Raw genomic sequence first — 22,587 nt, forward strand, 5'->3', positions numbered from 1 at the left:
CTCACAATAATTTTTTCGATTTTTCTATGATTTTTAATGATTTTTTTAGTTCAAACTATAAAAAAGATGAAATATGCACGTTTTTCTCTTAATTGCTTTTTAAAATTTTTATTAATGGTGGTATGAAACCTATATTACACTATATTATATATTTACTTCTTAACTTATGAAGTTTTAATGAAAATGTTTTTAATCTTATTTTAAAAATGATTTTAGAAATAAGAGTTTTAACAAGCCTTAATTCTAAGTGTTATTTTAAGAAACTTTAATCTTATTTTAAAGATGACTTCAGAAATAAGAGTCTTTAATTCTAAATGTTGTTGTTTTAAAATCTTTAATCTTAGTTTTTAAGATACCTTTTGAAATAAATGATGTCTTAAGGACTTTAATTTTCTTTTAAGACTTTAGAAATAAAAGTTTTAACAAATTTTATTTTTCTTTTATAATTTTGTGAACCTTCTTATTTCAAACCCTTTTGTGAACAAGAATGAATCATAACTTTGATTTTTTGTTTTTAATAAGTAATAATAGTTAATATGAGGTTATGGCCTCATTTCCAAACATGAGGTTAAGATTAATTATTTAGTCATATAAGGTTGTAACAATTATCCATCTCCATGAAAATAAGCTTACATCCCATTATAATTACCCGATGGATTAATTGACAATCAGATATGATTAAATAGTTTATTGTTCCGTTTTATTTGGAAGTAAGGCCTTGACAGGTGTCGTGTTTTACTTGGCCAATTCCATTAAGCATAAACACATAACCCTTAAAACTTTACAAAATTATCCTTGAGTGAATTTAAACCCAAAGTGAGATTATATAGTGAACCCTTACAATTTTGCTCCAAAAAATACCTTGACCCACTAAAAAGTCGTCAATTGGGACGCATCTGTTGAATTGTCTTATTCAAAAGACATTTTTGGTGATCACTAATCGGGGTGATTTTCCTCAACCAAGGTGGTTCATTTTACTTTTATGAGTGAATCCGTCAAAGATCACTAAAATCCCACTTACAAAAATGACATTTATGTCAACAACCCAAATTAAAAACCTAATGGAATTGGTTATTTAAAACACGACATCTGTCCGAACTACAAAGGTTTTGATCCGTGAGTGAATTCAAAATCTCGCTATGATCGGTACGTAGTGCAACTTTGGTGCTCAAACCTACCTTGTATTAATTATTTTTTTTATGTGGTTAATATGTCTTAAAACTTGATTTTTGACAACGCAATAGTAAGAGCCCGTTCCATAGAACGGAAGAGAAGACGAGTTACAGACGTTCGATTCTCTTAACCTAAACCCCAACCCCGAACCCTGTGCCTTATTTCCTATTATGGAGTTAGCAGTTGATTTTTATTAAGTTTTAATTTCTTAAAATTGACTGTTCTAAAATCCGTCCTTATTCGGATAAAAATAAGGTGGCGACTCTAAGTTTTGTTTATAAGTCTTATTAGACACTTAAGTGGAACCTTTTATAGACTAATTTTTGTCCACTAAAAACCAGGTACCACACCGTGCCACGGTGGAATTTAACGCAAAAAAGCTTCAAAAATAGCACCGTGACACGATGTAAAGTACCGTGTCACGACAGGAGGCACCGTGCCACGTCATCAGGCGCCGTAACACGGTGCTTTTGCATTGTGCGCAGTAATTCCGGTTTTTTACAGGTTTTTAAAATTGCGATAACTTTTGATCCGTATCTTGGAATAAGGCATATAATATATCATTGGAAAGCTTATCAAGTCTATTTTCCAACCCAATTATAATGAGGTCAAAATGATTTTTAGACGTTAATATATGGCCGTTTTAGTGGAAGGGTGTCTGTTTTGGGCCGAGTTTATTGTTTTGCTCATATCTTTTTCGTTATAGCTCGGAATTGGGCTTATGAATATGGTTGGAAAGCTTATTTCAAGGCCTATCCAATCAAATAATAATTGGATCAAAATTATATAGCCATAAAATTAGTTCAGCTCGGGTTTGTGATGTGGACACGAAAAGTGGATAACAAGTTATGGTTTAGGGAAATGAGCTAGGAAATGGATTGGTTTATGAAATGTATTGGATGGACCATGGATTTAAGCACTCCAAAGATTAAATACTCAACCCGACCAATAATGGCGGTGAAAGGTGTTCATCATTGGGTTTGGTTTTGTGGAGACATTTTTAGGTGTCTACACCACCCGGTCCATCCGTTTCACCTACGGATGGTGGATGGATGGATTTCGAGTAAAGTATTATGCGGGTGACAGATGGATCGGGTGAAATGGATGGATGCGGGTGAAGCTCCACCCGATCCGAACCCGACTTATTTCCATCCCTAGCCACCATGCTTAAGTGTATGATCATAGTGGGGCTCAAGTGTGGGATGTTTGAATATTCCCTACAGTTTTTTGGCGACTCCACTGGGGAGGATTTCTATTTTAATTCCTAAAATTTATTTTGGCAATAATTTAGATGAGTGGATGAGACTCGAAAAGTTCTAAGTATTTCATGTGCGTAATGCATAAAAAGGTTTGCATTGGAAAGACCATCCGTAATGCGTCTAAAACATAGGATTTTTACACGAAGAAAATTAGGGAAATATCTTTCACAACTAAACTCGAAATAATGCTACGAAAAAAAACTGGAAAATTCAAGAATAGAAAGATGTCGAGGCATATAGGAATTAACGCTGAGAAAACAGCGTCAGCGTCAAAGAGATGGCTCTTTCGCATGGTGACAGTACTTGTCGTCTGGCAACGGAGGCATCGTCTTGCAACATACGCTATTTTCTCGCGCCGAATTCTTCCAATACTGAGCCAGAAATCTACCTTCTTGTTTCGACTAGTTTTCTAGTATTGTTTGCTCAGTTTTACTTCCTGATTGAGTTTTTCCCTTTTTTTCTAAAACCCATATGTGCTCTACATATGGCCATAACCCTCTGGGAATTCACGCTCCATCTACCCAATCGAACGCTCCTTGCAACGAAGGGTACATCCGAGTTTGTTGGATTCACCAAACCATGGAAGCGAGTTTAACTCGCGAGGTCCCATCCACTCGCGCTAACCCTTCCAAAGGTAAGGCTTCCGCGGGGTGCATCCGGACTCATAACCATGGACCTTTTTTTTACTAACCCATATCCTGAACTTTAGAGAACTAGAGCCATGGTTAGGTTGCAAACTCATTGCATCATGTTGTGACTACTTGGCTACTCGTGCACTATTTTCTTGTACATACTTACATGTACTAACCGTTTGGTTTGACTTGTAATTATGAATATGCTTAAATAAACTAACCCTAAAAGACTTTACTTAATTAATTAGTTAATCACATGTACTAACCGTTTGGTTTGACTTGTAATTATGAATATGCTTAAATAAACTAACCCTAAAAGATTTTACTTAATTAATTAGTTAATTAATTTGGCTAATAAATATGTCTAAAATCGAGTCATAGTTCCTTTGAGTCAACCCGATTTTTAATTCTCGTATACTACACAAGCGTCAAATTGTTTTGGTCATAGCCGGAGTTCTAGAAAGAGTTACGAGTCTTACAGCCTATGGGTCTATAGCCCCGAGTTTCATCTTTCATTTGGCGTTGGTTTCATTGAATTCGAAGTCACAGATAAAAAGTTATGACTAAAATACTACAGTCTGTCCAGTTTAGTGCATTTACATGAAGTCTTAACTTAGTCTTTGTTCGAGTCTAGTCACATGGTCATGACACAAGTCTTAACATGTCACTAGTTTTAGCACACACTTTGTATATGTGTTTCACCTTGACCATGTCTTAGTTTCATGCATGAGTCGATTTTTCCGTCATTTAAGTTGGGGGTCCATTATATTCCTAATTCTTCCATATCTTTCCATCTACATCATCTTCCCACTCACTACATGCTTTCTCCATATCACAATCTTCATTCCTCCAACCTCCTTCCATCTATTGCATGTTGAATAGAGCTTGAGTAAAAAAATTAACAATAAGTATCCCCGATTTTCCTTTCTACAGCACTTGGTCAAGGAGAGAAGGGAGATTAATCAAGGACAACACCTTTGTTCAAGTACTAATTTTTGACAAACCAATTAGTCAGAAAAGAAAAGCTAAGAAGATAATGACGTCTCAGGAAGAAGTCAACGAACTTAGGAAGGACGTGGCCAACTTAACTGAATTGATGAAGAGTATGACTCTTCAAATCAATGACCCTATGAAGCAACAACAAATGGATCGGAGCTCATGCAAGAAAGCTTGAGCAAAATATCCTATGATTATGGATTCTAGGGCATTAGCTCAAAAGGGGTCTCAGTGGATAAGGAACTTCTTCCGCAGAAGTTTAGTGCCAATAACATCCCTAAATTCAAGCCAACTGACAATCCTTACTTCCACTTAAGAGCCTTCGAGAATATAATGAACATTAAGGGGATTGATATGAAGATTTTTTATTCTTTGTTCTCACTATCTTTAGAAACCGTTTGTCAACAATGGTTCTTTTCTATTGAAAAAGATAAAACTCTTCTTGGGATGGAATAATAAACGCTTTCATTGATAGATGTAAGTGCAACATTCAAGTTGAAACAGACCATAGACAACTTGAGATTTTAAAGCAAAAAGAAAACGAAGGGTTCACTTTCTTGAACAAATGGAGGGAAACTTCTGCTAATATGGTTAAGGTTCCTACTGAAAAAGAGTCTGTAAGGAAGTTTATCAAGAATCTTTAAGAAAAATATGCAAAGCACTTAAAATACCAACACAACTTGAATACTTTCAAGGCTATCTATAATATAGGCATTGACATTGAAGACGATCTTTTGAAAGATAATAATGCGAAAGGAAAGAGGAACGACCATCCTTTTTCTTTCTCCTCCATTAATGAAGTACATGCTACGAACACCTCTAAACAACGAATCCAAAGGTCAAAAAGAGTGTTCACTCCACTTGGTATGAGTTATGAGGCAGCTTTCGAAAAGCTACATCACAAAGGACTAGTCATGCCCATAGGACCCATCAAAGACTCGGTTCCATAAGCTAGGCCACCTAAGTGGGATCCTAAAAAACACTGCAAGTATCACCAAGGAAAGGGTCACGACGCTGAGGAACGTTGAAAACTCAAAGAAGCTATTCAAGACCTGGTTGATGACAATAAAACTTCCAAGATTCTAGCCATCGCAGAAGATCAAACATCCTTCGATCCTTCACTCCTTATCACACCTGTAGGTGAGCCTATGATCGAGATAGCTTATATAACCTCTATTGATGAAGTGGCCATGATTGAAAAGGATGAAAGAATCTTCTTAAATAATACTTGGGAAAATTTGTCAAGTCTAAAAGAAGACGTTCGAAAACTGCAAGATGTCATTACCATGCTCTTGAATGTGGTAGAAGGACTAGCATATCGAATGATGGTTATCGAACAAAATTCTCACCAAGGATTTAATGAAGAACTCAATGCTCCTAAGCCACGGGCAAAACGGACCATTGAAGAATACACACCAATAGAAATGACTTATGATGAAGCTTTTAACTATCTTCATGATCAAGGTCTCATTCATCCCGTTGGCCCCAGTCAAGATCCACCACCTGAGAAACGATCTCCCAATTGGGATCCAAACTCTTATTGCAAATATCATAGAGGCCATGGTCACACCACCGAAAAGTGTTTTACCCTCAAGGATCTCATTGATTCAGATCACCTTCATGTTCCTCCGAGCAACATGAAGGCCAAGAATAGTAACAATAATAACAGTGGCTGGAAAGAAATGAAGAACGACAATCTTTCTTCTTCCAAAACTACCCACTCAAACCACGTTAGCAAGTTTAACTTGGATGAGGTCCTTGCCATGAACAAACGAGGGCAAAAGAGAAAATTCACACCTATTAGCATAAGTTATGACATAGCATTCGATCGCCTTCATGCTAAGGGTCTCATAACTCCTATTGGACCATTTGAAGATCCGCTAATCGAAAGGAGGACGGCTAGCTGAAACCTCAATGCACACTGGAAATACCATCAAGGTAGGGGTCATACTACTGAGAGTTGTTGGAAACTAAGGGAGGTCATCCAATATTTGATTGATAATAACAAGCTTCCCATACCTCCGGCCGGCAAAAAGACCGAGTGATAATAGGAGTGCAAGACACAAGGTGAGCTTCAACGACAAGATTTTGTGACCTCCTTTTCTATTTCTTTTATTCATTCTTTCCCCAATAAGTCTAGCATAGGCACCTTTTATTTTCCTTGAATCTTATTTTGTAGGGTTTTCCTTTTTACCTTTTAATAAAATGAGCATTTATTTTCTCGCATATGATCATCGCATTGCATTGCATTAGAAAAAAAAAAATTCATGTCGAACTAAGCTCAAGGTATACCAATGATTTCAGGCACCCCTTGTAGCCACATCAAATCATCTTTCACCCTTCAAATATTTAATCATTTCTTGATAAACCACTTTAAGCCTCGTCTAACGATATACCTTTATTTTTTCGACCCACATCTACCTAACCTTGGGATGGGATGATGTGCAATTTATGCAATTTTTAAAGAACAAAAGCTTGAGTGATTAAAAATAGCAAAATAATAGAAATAATAAAAAGTGTACAAAAGGGCAAGTGTTTCAATGTCATTGATATGAACATTTCTATGATAAAAACACGTCTCATATTGCGTCTCTTATCGAGTGCTCGGTACCGTGCTTGAGAAACATGAATGCCAAGTGAGTGATAGACCGCATGATTGGGATTTCCCACACTTATCAAAATAAGAAAAAATGCAAAAGCAAAAAGAAAAATAGAGCAAAAAATAATAAACAAAAAAAAGAGAGAGTTAAAAAGTGAAGAAACCTCAAGCATAAAAATATAAAGATTTCAAAAACAAGGTTGCACATCTTGGGGGATTATCTAGGGTATTGAGCTTTTATCCCCTTCGTCTTCAACCTTTAGCCTAACCATGTTACAACCCTTAAAAGACCTCTTTGAAGTATACACACACACTTGTGCGAGGTTCGGCTAGAGCTACGTTCAGCCTGATTCCTAACGGATACGTTAGCAACATCTCATTGGGGTGCGACCATAATAAAAATGCATTCATATTTACATTCATAATTGATCATATCAAGGGATCTCCTATGATCATCCCTATCCATTTAAGAGCTAGACTTGGGGGCTTGATCCCTACATCATAGCTTACCTAGCCTAAGAGTCACCATCATTTGACTTTTCTTGATATAATATCTTTCCATACATTTAGCCTTTGAGGCCTAACTTTAGAGTATCACTTTCACACACATCACAGATACATGACCAAATAATCCCACCTTTAGGAACCCTTTGTCATGAAATCTTAACATAACGTTGAAGCATGCATGCCTTGTCATATCAAAATCATTCATCGGTGTAATCATCATTGCATCACAAAGTATGAAGTGCTTAGCCTCCGTGCCTAAGTTACCCAAATACTTTCATCATCAAGTCAACAATTCAGATAGCCTAGGATGAATTAATCCTTTCACTATGAGATACAACGTGGACGCATACATTTGACTAAGCTCATTCAACATACCATCCAACACTTCACTTCTTCCTTTTTGTGATTTTCATTTTCGGGTGAAAGTCGGTACCCTCCACAAAAAATGACGGAAATTTTTTGCTTGCCTTTTTGCATTTTTGAGTCGCACAATCACATTATAATGCACACACAAGTCATGTACGTTGAGTCATGTCACCTTGAATTGAGTCTAACACGTGTGTCAAAACACATTAAGTCACACAAGAGTCATACATGTGTCAAAACACACTGAGTCAACCTCAAGTCAGTCAATCACCTTAGGTCAACCCTAAGAAAAACACTAACAAAGTCTTTTGCAATCTTTTGATTTTTACAGGATACAACCATTCAGCAAAGCTCTTGTTCGCAGCCAACCGGACAACCTCAATAAACATTCAAGAATCAAAGCTCTTTTGTTCAGAGACGCGTAGACATTCCAATCAAGCTCTTTTGCTCAGAGACGCGTGGGCATCCTATTTAAGCTCTTTTGTTCAGAGACGCGTAGACATATCAAAAAGCACTTTTGCTCAGAGACGCATGGGCATATCATTCAAAGCTCTTTGTTCAGAGACGCGTGAACATTTCTTTTCAAGCTCTTTTGCTCAGAGACGCCTGGGCATCCTATTTAAGCTCTTTTGTTCAGAGACGCGTGGACATATCAAAAAGCTCTTTTGCTCAAAGATGCGTTGGCATATCATTCAAAGCTCTTTGTTCAGATACTCGTGGACATTTCTTTTCAAGATCTTTTGCTCAGAGACGCGTGGGCATCCTATTAAAGCTCTTTTCTTCAGAGACGCGTGGACATTTCTTCTAAAATCTCCATTGTTCAGAGACGAGTGAACATCCCTCTAAAAGCTCCATTATTCAGAGACGAGTGAACATCCCTCCAAAAGCTCCATTGTTCAGAGACGAGTGAACATCCCTCTAAAAACTCCATTGTTCAAAGACGAGCGAACATTCCTCAAAAAGAAGCTCTTTTGTTCAGAGACGAGTGAACATCAACGGCGACGAAGCACGACCATAACATCAACAACGGCAAGATGGTGTTCCCTAGCTTGTAGAAGGTTGTCACAACAACAATGCAACAACAAAAATTGGTTACTCCAAAGACGTGTGCTCGACGGTGCAAGATACGTGTTTTTTAACATATTTAACTAACGCTACTTTTCAGGTATCGGCATCACAAGAATGATTTAGGATCGAAGAACGTTCTGAATCATTCTCTGCCCCTATCGCTACTTTAACTTTTGTTTTCGAAACTTGCGTTTCTCCAAACTCAGTCAAAGTGGGGGCTTCTGTAGACACCCAAATGTGTCTCCCCAAAACCAAACCCAGTGATAAATACCTTTCTTGTCATTTGATTATCGAATGAAGTAAAAGTGAGAAAGGTCCAGTGATGTGGATTTTTTTATTAAAATATCTCTCTTTCTATTAAAATGTTTCTTCTTTCACTCTATTTATGAAAATTTCCAATCCAATTTGGGTTGGTCTATGATAAGGGTCCAGTAATGGTGTAGTTATATCAGCTAGAAAATACCTTTTCAACGATATATTATAAGCCTAATTTCGATGAATAATGAGGAAGTTATGGCCAAAATACTAAACTGGGCCCAAACCGGATTTTACCTACGACCCAATGATCGTGTGGAGGGTCCAAAGGTTTAATCCTATTCTTGAAATAATTAGGATTTATTAGAAGATTCTATGAGTTTCTAAAAGATCTTAATTATCCTTTTTGAAAAGATATAATCAAAGAATTTGAAATTGAATAAAACTTTCCTTTTGTAAGTCCTAATTCTATTCGAATTTAAAGATGTTCAAAGACAGTCATATATTATTTTTGTGCCTCATAATCTTTATCCAAATCATAGTTAGTTGGATATATGTTGAAATTATCTTTCCAATGATATATTATAATATTAATTCCGAGCTATAACGAAAAAGATATGAAAGAAATACGAAACTCTATCCAAAACTGACACACTTCCACTATTTCGGCCATATCTTTTTATATACAAAATAGTTTAATCTGGTTCTAATTGAGTTGGAAATTAGACTTCAAGAGATTTCCAACGACATATTATATGACTACTTTGGACTTTTGGATCAAAAAATATGATAAAAACAAAATCCGCAAAAAAATTGTCCCAGCGCCAAACGACAAGTCTGTCGCCTGGCGCTGCTACCTATCACCTGGCGCTGCTCCTATCGTCTGGCGCTAACTCCTGTCGTTGACGGCAGGAGGTCTTTTATTCCGAATGGGACTCGAACTCTTTTCTATCGTATCCCGAGCTATTTTTTCAATAAATAGGGGTCGTATCTCCCCATTTTTAATCATTCACAACAATCATCTTTCTCTATTCTCTCTCTAAAAGCTAGAAGATTTCCTTCTCTCTTTATTCTTTTGTCTAAACCTTCCCTTTTACAAAATTCCACATACATTAGCTCTAGACACACCTAGCCAAGTTCGAGGTTGCCTTCGCCCTAGACGTGAAAGGTTGATAATTTATGAGGGTTTGGTCACTACTACAAAAAGGAGAATACACATCGCCTAAAATAGGCTATATAGAGCGCCTCTAAGGCGCTTCTCTGAGGGGGTGCCCTATAAAGTCTACACAACGCCTGTTTGAGGCGATTTATATCTAATAGAATATAGAACGCCTATCTTAGATAGGCGCTCTCTATTCCATGCATAAAATAATAAAAAAACATGGAAAACAGAGTTGTCATCTACGGATAGGAGCTCTGTAGTGATGTAAAACATGAACGCCGATCTAAGATAGGCGTTCTCTTTTCCATACTTATTTTTTTAAAAAAAAATATTATTATTATTGTTATTTATCAATAATAATAATAATAATAATAATAATAAAACACCATACTGAATTATAATAACAATTTTATTTATCAAAAAAATATATACAAATATCTCAATTACAATAAATTAATTTAGAGAAACAAAAAATATATTGCTAGTACAAGTTTAGACAACCACCACTGCCATTAATACCAAACGCCAACAACACCTCCAAGCACCGCACCAATCAGCTATACAACCACTTCCTTTGCACACGCGTTCTAATTTCTATAGCAACAATTCAGACAACCACCATTGCAATCAGAGCAGTCGCAACCCACACCCCTGCTCACGAATTAACCACCCACAAATCTTAACAACAACAACCAAGAACCAACACTTCAAAATAAAAAAGAAAAACAATACATAATTATTGTTATTGTGGGTACTCCAATTTACTTAGTAAAAAATAAAAATTAAACCAAATCAGAAATTTTGAGATTTAAAATTAATAATTGAGACTTAAAACAAAATGATCGATAATGAAAATTAAAAATTCGAATTAGAATAAAATCTAAATTAAAACATCGATAGAAAATTGATAAAAAAAAAAATTATAATATGAAAACCAAACACCCACAGAGAAACCGCACCAAAAACCCACAAATCTAAAACAATTGAGAAGTTAAACGAAATTTTAAAATGAAAATCAAATAAGATATCTGAAAAATAATGAAATTATGAACTTTAGATCGGAAAAAAAAAAAAAAAAAAGCCAAATAATTCATATCCATCACTTTAAAACAACGAAAAAACAAATTTGAACATTGAAATTAGAACACAAAAGAAATTAATGTTCATATACCTTATTGCATCTATAGACTTCTCAATGAGTTTTATTGCAACTTTATACATTGAAATTCGAACACAAATTTAAGCTTCTCCGGCTCGGTCGACGACGTCAGTTCGGTTTCGAAATTGGCTTTAATCTACTGCGGGTTGGAGCCTTGGAGGTGATGATGGCAGTAGAACATGGTGTAATTGAGAGATGAAGTTAGAACTTAGAACTTAGAAGAGAGATAACTTAGATAAAGAGTTAGTGTTAGAGGAGGGGGATGTGGAATGAAATAAGAAAGGATTTTGAGAAGTGACGGCTAGCTCTTAATTGAGAGGAAGGGAGTTAGGGTTAGTGACTTAGTGGTAAACATAATGCGGTTTTCTTTTTTCTTTTTAATTTTTTTTATAATACTTATAGAACGGTTGATCAAGAGAGGCGCTCTATATTTTCTAACGTAAATCTTGTATGTATCAAATAGAGCGGTTAACTTTGATGGGCGCTATCTAGGTTTAACATACAAAGCTCTTATCTTACATAGGCTCTCTGTATAATTCTAGAGATTGCCTATACAACTTGACAGTTGTGTATTGTGTGTTACTTATTCCTGTTTTTGTGGTAGTGGGTTCCAAACCTTATTACAATTCTTTGATTAGATTTATTGTTTTAATATGAAGTGACTAACGTGTGTATTTTGTTATTAGAAAGAGGTACGAGGCATCAAAGTAAGTAATTTAATTATTGATCTTTTGATGTGAAAATCATGCTTAGATTATTTTGTTGATTCCTAGTATCATGTTAGGATGTTATATTGCTTCCTAGTATCATGTTTAGGGTAATAACTAAAATTTCTAATATCATGTATATTATTATGATGCTTCTTATTTCTAACCTAATATTATGTTAGTATCATGTTAGGACTAAAGTCTTGATCTTTATTGTTTAGTGACATGATAGGATTTGTTATTAATCTTGTTAATATCATGCCTAGGATCTTGCTTATATTATTATGCTTTATTGAGATTGAGATTATTGTTATTATGATGATTTATGTTTATTATGTTGCTTGATATTATATTATTATTGTTATTGCTTGATCACACCTTTTATGCATGTTTAAAGGGAATTTGTACTTGTAATCACGCTTAACAAGATAATTAATAATCTTGTTTAGGTTAATATGATTATAATTCAAGTGATCGCCAAAAATAGTTTTGTTTGTGCATTAATATTCAACCAACATAGATAAATAGGTTTAGGGTTAATATATTGATTGTATGTTAGTCAGAAAGCGCACATGAATACTAGAAGAATAAAGTAGAGGCTTATTTTAATTTTAGGGCAAGTTCAATCTCTTTTAGGTTGGATTTATACCTTCATCCCCGAACTTCCAGTCATGGTTGTTCCAAACCTATTGGAGTTAACGATCTCCTAGATCGTTAAGGGGTGTAACCTTCACCCTATGAACGGTTTACAAGTTCCTAAAACTTGTTGGCGACTCTTTTACTCTAGCTTCCTTCCCTTTGGACGCCACCATGCTTAAGTATATGATCACAGTGGGGCTCAAGTGTGGGATGCTTGAAATATTCCCTACAACACTGTTCCAGCCATCAACAAATACATGGGGATCAATTTCTCTATCCCAAACTACTGCACTTAGCTTTTTTAAGAAGTCGGTTTCATTATTAAACTGAGTTCCATCCTTTTCAGGTACCTTCTTCATTATGTGCCACATACATATAACTTGTGTTAAGTCTTGGTAAAAACCTTTGTATGGCAATACCCATTGTAGGGGCTTGATCAGTGATTATACAAGAGGGTTCTCTTCCCATACACTTCAAAAAAGTTTGAAATAGCCACACAAAAGATTCTATATCTTCTTTAGATAATAAAGCAGCACAAATGTAACACATCTCTTATGATTATCAACTCCAATAAAAGGACAAAAAACCAGTGAATATTTATTTGTATCATAGGTAGTATCAAAAGATAGAGAATCCCCAAACAATTCATAATCTCTTCTACCAATAGCATCAGCCCAAAAAACATGAGTCAAGTGCATGTTTTCATCGACACTAAAATCAAAATAATAACCCCCTTTACTGGTTTTCACTTTTTGTTCAAGGTTTTGAACAAACATTGCACCATCAGCATTAGAGATATAAACTTTCAAGTCCCTAGAAAAATATTTGAAATCATTTTTACTACCCCTGGCATTTTGAAACCCACCACTAAGTTCTTTCATGATCCTATACGACATAACAGCCCCTATATTTAACTTTGAGTTGTCAAAAATAAACTTCTTATGAGTAAAATTTAAACCAACTTCATATTTAGTAACCTGCCTAGTAATAGGTGTAGAAAAAGGGTGAGAATGAGACTCATAAAAACAATAAATCATATACTTCCCACTAGTACAAAACCTAAATTTTATCTTAGCAGGACATCTAGCTCTCTTCACATTCTTTCTCATTAAACATGCACCTTCAACTTATTTACCAGCTTTTTTGTTATTTGTCACATACCCTTCTTTGCTACATAATAAATATTTAATTACAGTAACTCCTTTACCAGTAAGATCATCCTTATTCTTTTGTACTTTAGTAGTACTAGAACGGACTTTAAATCCACACTCATTAGCATATTTGTAATAAAAGATAATACCATATTCAAGAGTATCAAATGTCATTCCAACAAAAGGTATATTTTCTAAAGAACAACCAGGCATATCCTCTTTATCACCTCCAAAATTATAATATATCTTAGGAAGCACAGGCTAAGTAGGTGTTTTGAAAATTCTTACATTCTTATCTTCAGTAGTAACAGCAGCAAAACAATGATCTACACTTTCAGTCATGTTCCTAAAAAGTAAATGAACCGAAGGAAAAAGTAAATAAACTATAAAAAAAAAAGTAAATAAACTATAACAAAAAGTAAACAAAATTGAAAAAATATACTAATAAAAACTATTAGAGACATACTAAAACGTAAATGATTCAAAGCAAAAAGTAAAAAAAAAATGAAAACTTGAACAAACTACAAAAATGAAGTTATAAAATTAAGAAAAACTAATAATGAAAAACTAATGACTCAATGCAGAATGTAAATTTAAAACAACAATAAGTTATACTACTTTATTAATAACAGCAAGCCATATAGCAACTATATGCACAATATCTACCATGAATTCCGTAACTGTAAAACCATAAAATAGAAATTAAAAAACCTAAATCATAAAAATAAAACCCAAAATCAAACACTAAATTGTATAGAATAATTCAAAGAACAATTAATAAGTAAAAATTGATAAAAAAAATTACAATAAAAAACCCTAAATCGGAAAACTCGTAATAAGATAAACAATGAAATCAAAATAAACAACGAAAATACAAATATAATTAGAAAATTACCTCAATGGATGAAAAAATTCGAAGAATGAGAAATAATTGCAAATTAAAATTGAAGAAGCGAAGAATGAAGCTCGAACAAACTCGCAGCGAGAGAATACAATTCTAGAGAGAGAAAATGCTGAAGCGAAGAGAGAGAAAATGAAGTGAAGAGAGAGAAAAACGAGGGAGGTCATTCAAAGTGGCAAAATACCAAAATTCCATTACTGAAATGAAAAAGGCAGGTGAAGCAAGGACCGTTGGATTGAGAGTGATCAACGCTCCAGATTAGTTCCTAGTTCCTATTCTAGACTTAGGTTCTCACATGATCCCATTCTACTTGCTGAAAAGATTGTTCCGCCACTATTAAGGAGGATTTAATTTGGGAAAGGAACCAAGCTTGCATTATATTGAAGTTTTTACATCCATGAGTTGAGATTCCATTGGGTAATTTCAAATTATTAATGACATATTATATATGATAACATGTGTATGTATTAATTTTTATATGTTATAATTGTGTGTATTCGTCATGTATTCTCATATATTTAATCTTTTAAAGCTATTATTCTTTTCATTTCGATTATTGCTCTCCTTGGGTTCTTTGCCTTTATTTTGTTGGTTTTTGATTGGGAAGTATGGAGTTGATGAGTTGAAAAGAGCTATGAAGCATTGAAGGCATATTAAGGAAGAAAAGAACTAGGTGTTTGAAGTCTACTTCGCGGCCTACTTCAACAGTCTAGGCCTCCTTGCGGTGTAGCTCACAAAGGAGCAAGAAAATCATAATTAGCAGTTACCCATAGCTTGCGACTCTGCTCCGCAACCTAGTTTCTGTCACTCATTGACTTGACGAAATCTTGACATATTTAGAGTCCTAATCCTAAGAGAAGACGACTACTATTTTTTGAGCATATTAATAAGTTTTAGATAGTCTTTTATTTTATCACTTACACACATTATTATTTTAGAGAGTTTGGTATTACGTTCTTCTACATTGTTTCTAGGTTTTGTTTTCAAGATTCAAGATTTCATAATTGATTTCAAGTATTGATTTCTTCTCTCAATCCATTTATTATTGTTAACTAGTGATCGAGTAGCCCAGACTTTGCCCCGGGTTGCTATTTTTGTAATCGTGCAATTGAGTTATTTTTTTAAGAATTTTGAAATACATTACTGAATGTGTTTTTTTTAAAAAGAAAATAATTAAATCATTTGGTTTACACTCATGTATTCTTTTTCATATTTATAACATGCTTAATAATGGGCTAAGATGGTTAATAGCCAACTTTGTAATAAGTGGTTTGGTGTTCGAATCCCCTTAATCTTATACTCCCTTAGTCTTATAATATATTTCTTGTTTTCTTATTTTGCAGATCCAAAATGTTGTTCTTGTTTCTATTTTTGGATAGTATGTAAAGACCATTATATCCTCACTTTTCTAATTTTATTCATTGTACTTCCTAAATTACACTTAAATTTGACACAGGCCTTGTACTTTTTCTTATTGTCTCTCTCTAACCTTTGTCTATAATTGTATTTTATTTTTTACTTTTACCAATGTACCTCATCCACCTTTCCCTCCTTTTTCTTAAATACTGTGAAAAAACACATACAGGAAATATATTATGGGACGGAGGGAGTATTTTATATGAAGTAATATGGGTTTCTTAAGTGATGTGGCATAACGATTAAGGTTAATTCAGTGATCATGTGGCATAAAGAGATGTTGGGTGATGTGGCACCATGAAGTGTTTATGGAGTGACGTGTCGTAATTTAAAGGGATCTATGTAGCACATGGACGTTCTTATATACGCCTTTTAATATATTAGTATAGATTATGTCTTCTTTATTAAATATCATTCTTGATTTCATGACTATATGTGAAAGTTTCCTTATTTCAAGATCTAGCAGAAATTGAATATGGTTAATGCATGCTTTAATTCCTTAATTCTGTAATGATAATTGCGATTGATTTGCTTAATTGATTGTGCTCATGCCAATTCAAGATTAGGGATAATTAGTATTGTTGTTAATCCATTGTTTTAACCGCAACGGGAGTTGGGTTTTGACGGGTTTGAAGTTCTTCACGGAATTAGTTGAGTGGATAACTAGGAAGCTAAGTAATGTGCTTAATGTACTTAATTTGTATGATTTCACGGAATTAGGCTTAATTATGATTAGGGAAGCCATTGATAACTCAGGAGATCACCAAGTCACCATTAGAACTATTTAGGGATTACTTTTCCTCGTTAACCAATTGAATCATATGTTAGGGGTAGAATGATTATTGCATTAATTGTATTCGTGGTGATGCTTGTTCTTGGATGTTTTTAACATTTGGTTTATCATATCACTTAGATTTAATCGTTTCAATTAGTTCTTCGGTCATTAATTCTCACTATCGTTTTAAGAGTACCAATCTGGTCAATCATCTTAAAAAACAATTAGAATTGGGTTGTTTGTTGGAATAATAATAGGTTTTGACTAAATGTCGCCTGTGTTTATTTTGTTTACCAAACTGTTGTATGAGGTTAATTTTTTACCAAATTGTCGCTGAAGTAAATTTTTTTACCAAATTATTGCAAGAGGTTTTTTTTTTAATTTATGAGTACCAATCTGGTTAATTAGCAAGGTTTTACAACTTTTTTTTTTAATTTAGTAAATTGTATGTGCAGGTCTAAGTACAAGTTTGAAAGGGTATGAGTTTGATGGGTTCGCAAGTAGGGTATGAGTCTGAATACACTAAACTTGAACCTTAGCCTACCCGATACCATCGATATCCACACCCTACCTGTACTCATATTGTCTAGGCATGGTCCTGGACTTATTGACATCCTAAATCACGATAAATAAATAAAAAATTCAAAAGTATAATTATCCAAACACTATTTATAAAATAGGAAAAATTGATAAAAATAATCTCAACTTTCACCGGTTCGCTCAAAATAATCCAAACTTTGGATTATTTTTAAATAATCCTAAATTTAAGGGTTTGTTATTCGCTCAAAATAAAATTAAATAGGGTTTTTCTACATAGTACTCCTAAGGTATTCACTTTTCCAAGTTGTGCCTACCCATTTTCAAAATTCTATGTTATAACCCCAAGATACTTGTACTGTGTATGATGTAACCTTGCTGTTAAGTTGCCATTAGTTTTATATTTCCTCACCACCAAAACCCGGCCCTCACCACCCTAACTAATGCACCCAGCCACCGCCACACCTAGCAATCGCCACACACCAACAACCCCATCATCGCATATCGCCTCACCCACACCAAAGAAAGTGTTCGAATGAATGGACGAATTTTGTTCGAAAATTTGCAGAAAATTTCAACAAATTAGTTTAGGGCTTTAGTTTCATTGGATTCAAATTGCAAAATTAAGTTATTTTTTTTTATTTTTTTGTTGTTTCTTTGTTTGTTTTTTGTGTTCCACCCGGTTCATCCTTAGGGCTAATCCGGATTCGAAGATCAGTTCTAGGTGGTTAGGTTCCACTCCTCTCCCGATTGTTGTTGTGGGGGATCAAACACGAGTCCTCCCTATCAAGTGCAGTTCTAATCACCACTACACCAAATCCAATTGGTGCAAAATTAAGTTGTTAATGTTGTTTTCGCTTTGAAATCAAAGAGTTTGGTTCCAAGCAATAGAAAACCCTAATTTTTTTCCCCAATTTGATTTTCAATGTTAATTCATCAATTTTGGTTCAATTAGTTTGAGATTAAATACACACTTGTTTTAAAAGTTTTTTCCAATTAAATTTGCACGAATATGCATTTAATTTTTTGGTTGGAATTTTTCCAAGGAACGACGGTGGTGGCACATTAAGTGGCTAGGTGTAGTGGTTTGCTGGGTGAGCTTCGCAGAGTGGGTGCATTTTGTAGGGTGGGTGCGGTGTCTTAGGTGAAGTCCGGTGGCTGAGGTGGGTTCTATGGTTGGTTCGCTGGGTGGGTGGGTTTGGAGAAGGGAAGGGTTGGTGATGGGTGGGTTTGCAGTAGGGAAGGGTTTATTTTTATTTTTTTAACAGATATTTTAACAAAAGTTAACGGTGTTAACTTTAGGATTAGTGGAGGGGTTACAGATTGGAATTTTGAAAATGGGTGGGCACAGTTTGGAAAAGTGAATACCTTAGGGGTAGACCTGGCATGCAAACAGGTCGTTCGGGTCAGGTCAATTTCGGCCAATCAATATTCGGGTCGGGTTCGCGTCGGGTCGATTCAATTTGGGTTTCGGGTCAATGGTAATTCGGGTCGGGAATCAGGTCAACAGTTCGGGTCGAGTCGAATTCGGGTTGGGTCATTCTTCGGGTCTTACTATCTGGTCAAGTTCGAGTCGGGTCAAATTCGGGTCGGGTCAAATTCGGGTCGGGTTGAGTTCGAGTCAGGTCCATTCGGGTCAGGTCAATTTTCGTCTATGTCGATGTAGAAATTTGACCAATAATATATTATAATTATCAATACATACAATGTAATGTATAACAATTGAATATTAATAATATATTCATTAGACAATTCCAACATTACTATGTACACAAGACTATATTTCACATGTATGATCACTATCATTGATTAATTGGTCAAAAATTCAAATTAGATTAAGTGAATAGTAGAAAAAAATTCAATGTAACACTTAAAAGAAGCTAAGAGTAATAGTAACAATAACAATAAGGAAATTTTGATAATTACCACTATCTATTGTTGCCAAATTAAAAATACCACCTCAAGTTTTTTTTTTTTTTTTTTTTTTTTTTTTTTTTTTCACCTAGTTTTTTCCAAAAGTTTTTAAAATGCCACCACTTTGTGAGATGACATCATGGTAGGACCCACAAATTCGTTTTCCCTCTCCTTCCCTCGATTTCCCCTGTTCTTCTTCTCCCCTCTTTCAATTTCATCTCTAAAATTTGATATCATTTACAAAAATTTGCGCAAATTAGGTTATAATTTATACAACCTAACCTAAAACGAAGTGAATTGATTAGATTAATTAGGGTTTGGGTAATTAATTTGGGGGTTTTGCTATATTGGACAAATTAGGGTTTATGAAGTTAAAATTGAATGAATAATTAGACAATTAAACAAGTAATTACCATGAAAACACAATTAAACATCCAATTGGGGAAAAAACACTAACATTGTAGTGGTGATAAATCATTTCGATGATCATGTTCATATGCAAAAAAAAAAAAAAAAAAAAAAAAAAAAAAAAAAAAAAAAAAAAAAAAAAATTACAGCCAAAGATAAGGAGAGAAAGTGAAAAATGATTATTGAATGTTAGGGTTTGACTATAAATTTGGGTGAGTGAGAATACAGTAGTGGGTGTTGAAGATGATAGAGATGAAATTGAAAGAGGGGACTTGAGGAACAGGGGAAATCGAGGGAAGAGAAAGAGAAAGAGAGGGAAAACGAATTTGTGGGTCCTACAATGACGTCATCTCACAAAGTGGTGGGATTTTAAAAACTTTTGGAAAAAACTAGGTGGTAAAATTCAAAAAAAAAAAAAACTTGTTCAATTTTGGCAACAATAGATGGTGGCAATTATCAAAATTTCCTAACAATAATTAGTGTTCCTAATAAAATGGAACTCTTTATGAGTTACGAGTACTAAATTACAAGCACATTTCAACAGTATTATACATACAATACTATACTGTTTAATTTAGTTTAATTTCGATAAGTGTTTATTTGGGTAAAGTAATCAAGCCCTAAATTAGTTAGGTTATTTTGAGTATTTGTTAATTTTGGATTGGATCATTTCAGATATAGTTTGGGTCGCTTCGGATTTCGGGCATGTTCGACTCAATCAATTTGGGTCAAAATTGGGTCGGGTCGGGTCACTTCGGGTTTCGGATCAGTTCGGATTGGGTCGCTTCGCGTATGTGTTAATTTCGGCTCGGATCAATTCGGGTATCGGGTCAATTTTGGGTCGAGTTAATTTGGGTCGGGTCAATTCGAGTATCGGGTCAAGTTTGGGTCAACTCCACTTCGGATCGGTATGGGTCGGGTCACGTCAGTTTTGTGTTCTAGTCAATTTCAAGTTTACGTTTTCTAGTCAATTTTGGATCACGGATCGAGTCATTCAGATCGGATCAGGATTGCCAGATCTATTTAGGTGTATTGTGTAAAAAAACCCAATTAAATATTACCGAGTACCTCAAACTTTTTACAAGAAAAATAGAGATTTAACTTTTTTTTTTTAATAAAAAAGTTCTTTTATGTGTTAAAATCACTTTCTCTCTCTCTTAAAAATTCCTCCCTCTTCTTCCTTCTTGTTGGGAGTAGTGATAGACCACTACCAGGTATGGGCTCGTTGGGCCCATACCTAGGACAAAAACGTAATTTCATGCATTCCTTTTCACAGTAAGTCACAGAAGTTACTAAGCAGTAAAAAAAATCTTCTCTCTCCTCTTTACTACTTTATCAACTGAAAAACCGCTTCCCTCACCTCCTGTTCTTTAACTTTTCTCCTCTTTTCCTCTTTCTCAATTGCAGTGCTCATCGAGTCATCGGAAAACGGTTGGTGAATTTGTGTAAATGTTTTGTTTTTCATTGAATTGGGATTTGTTGATTAAATTGATACTAACGAGGTTGTAATACTTGTAAAATTTGTACTCATATTATTATTGGGATTTGGTTGATTTTTTTTTTTTTGTTTGGGTTTGGTTGGTTCGTCCCTCGTCGTGGCAGACCTGGCAGTAGAAGCCATGGATACAAGTATACAACATAAGCTTGGTGGTCTTGTTTCATAGTTTGAGATTTAATTGATATTTAATTATTATTTGTAAATTTTAATTTTATGTGCATACTTTGTACACTTATTAAATTAGTTGATGAATTTCAACCAGATTTTCTAGATGTAATTTACGGTTTTTTTTTCTCATTTATTCTACTCTGTATTATTTTTTTAATAATCAAACTATTGACTAAAAATCTACAATAGACAAGCATAAAGATAATACAAAAACTGGAAGGAGATTTAACTTGGGTTATAAAAAGTCAATTTTGTAAATTATGGCACTTGATTAGTACGCAGAATTTAGAAGTTCGGGTACGTTGTGACCCGACCCGGAAACATCAGGTACCCGAAACACGAGTCATGTCATGGGTCGGATTCCAAACTACCTAAAGATCTGGATACCCAAAAACGCGAATTTGAACACCCCTAACTTAGTAACTAAGTATGTTTGAGTAAATCGAATCAAATCGGATCGATTACAATTCGAAAAAGATAGGTTTTTTTCGGGTCGATTCGATTTTGACACCTCTACTTGTTGGTACAGTTATGGGGCTTATGGCCACGTTTACTATCGTAACATAGCTAATGTTATGACTAAACCAATATATAACAGTATCTATCTATAAATGATAGCATCTATTTCTAAATAATCGTATCTCTTTATAAATGACAGTATATCTTTCTATGTAACAATATCTCTTGACAATTTTTTGTATGCGTTACTCGAGTTACTCGGTCAGGGGTTACTCGAGTTGCCGAGGTTACTCAATTTTCTCGGTTAGGGGTTAGTCAAGTTGACGGGCTTACTCAAGTTACTCGGTAGGAGTCACTTTACACCCCCTCGAGTAATTCATGACCGAACCCCTCAAATAACTCTAACCAAGTAACCCCTGACTGACCCCTCAACTCCTCAAGTAACCCCTGATCGAACTAGTTCAATAACCTCTGACCGAGTAACTCGAGTCACCCATGACTGAGTAACCCCTCGAGTAACTCTTGACCGACTAACTCGAGTAACCCCTAATCGATTAACCCTTCAAGTAACCCTTGACTGAGTCAACCCCTCGACTAACCCATGTCCGACCTGATTTTACAATAAGATTAATTTAAACCCGTGGTAAATATACTCGCAATTGATGTTAAATTGAATATAGTGACCCTAATGTTAAAAAAAACTCATTAAAAAAAAAACCTCTTATGACTTTTATAATAGCACAATGATATAATAACCTTTATTTTAACATAATGACATTTTTTATATAAGGTAAAATGATCATAGTGTCTCTAATAGTGGTCCACAATAAAAATAATG

At 34.6% G+C, this 22,587-nt stretch overlaps 1 long non-coding RNA gene across 1 annotated transcript; it reads right to left on the reverse strand.

The window, feature by feature from the left end:
• Nucleotides 1-10,408: 10,408 nt before the first annotated feature.
• Nucleotides 10,409-11,503, reverse strand: LOC145555909 (uncharacterized). The gene is made up of 2 exons (XR_014091617.1): nucleotides 11,189-11,503; nucleotides 10,409-10,722 (listed from the first exon to the last, which is right to left on the reverse strand). It is a non-coding gene; the product is annotated as an uncharacterized LOC145555909 (long non-coding RNA).
• Between the last annotated feature and the right edge of the window lie 11,084 nt (nucleotides 11,504-22,587).

The sequence above is a fragment of the Chenopodium album genome, chromosome 8, assembly GCF_948465745.1.
Source record: "Chenopodium album chromosome 8, dcCheAlbu1.1, whole genome shotgun sequence".
NCBI lineage: Eukaryota > Viridiplantae > Streptophyta > Magnoliopsida > Caryophyllales > Amaranthaceae > Chenopodium > Chenopodium album.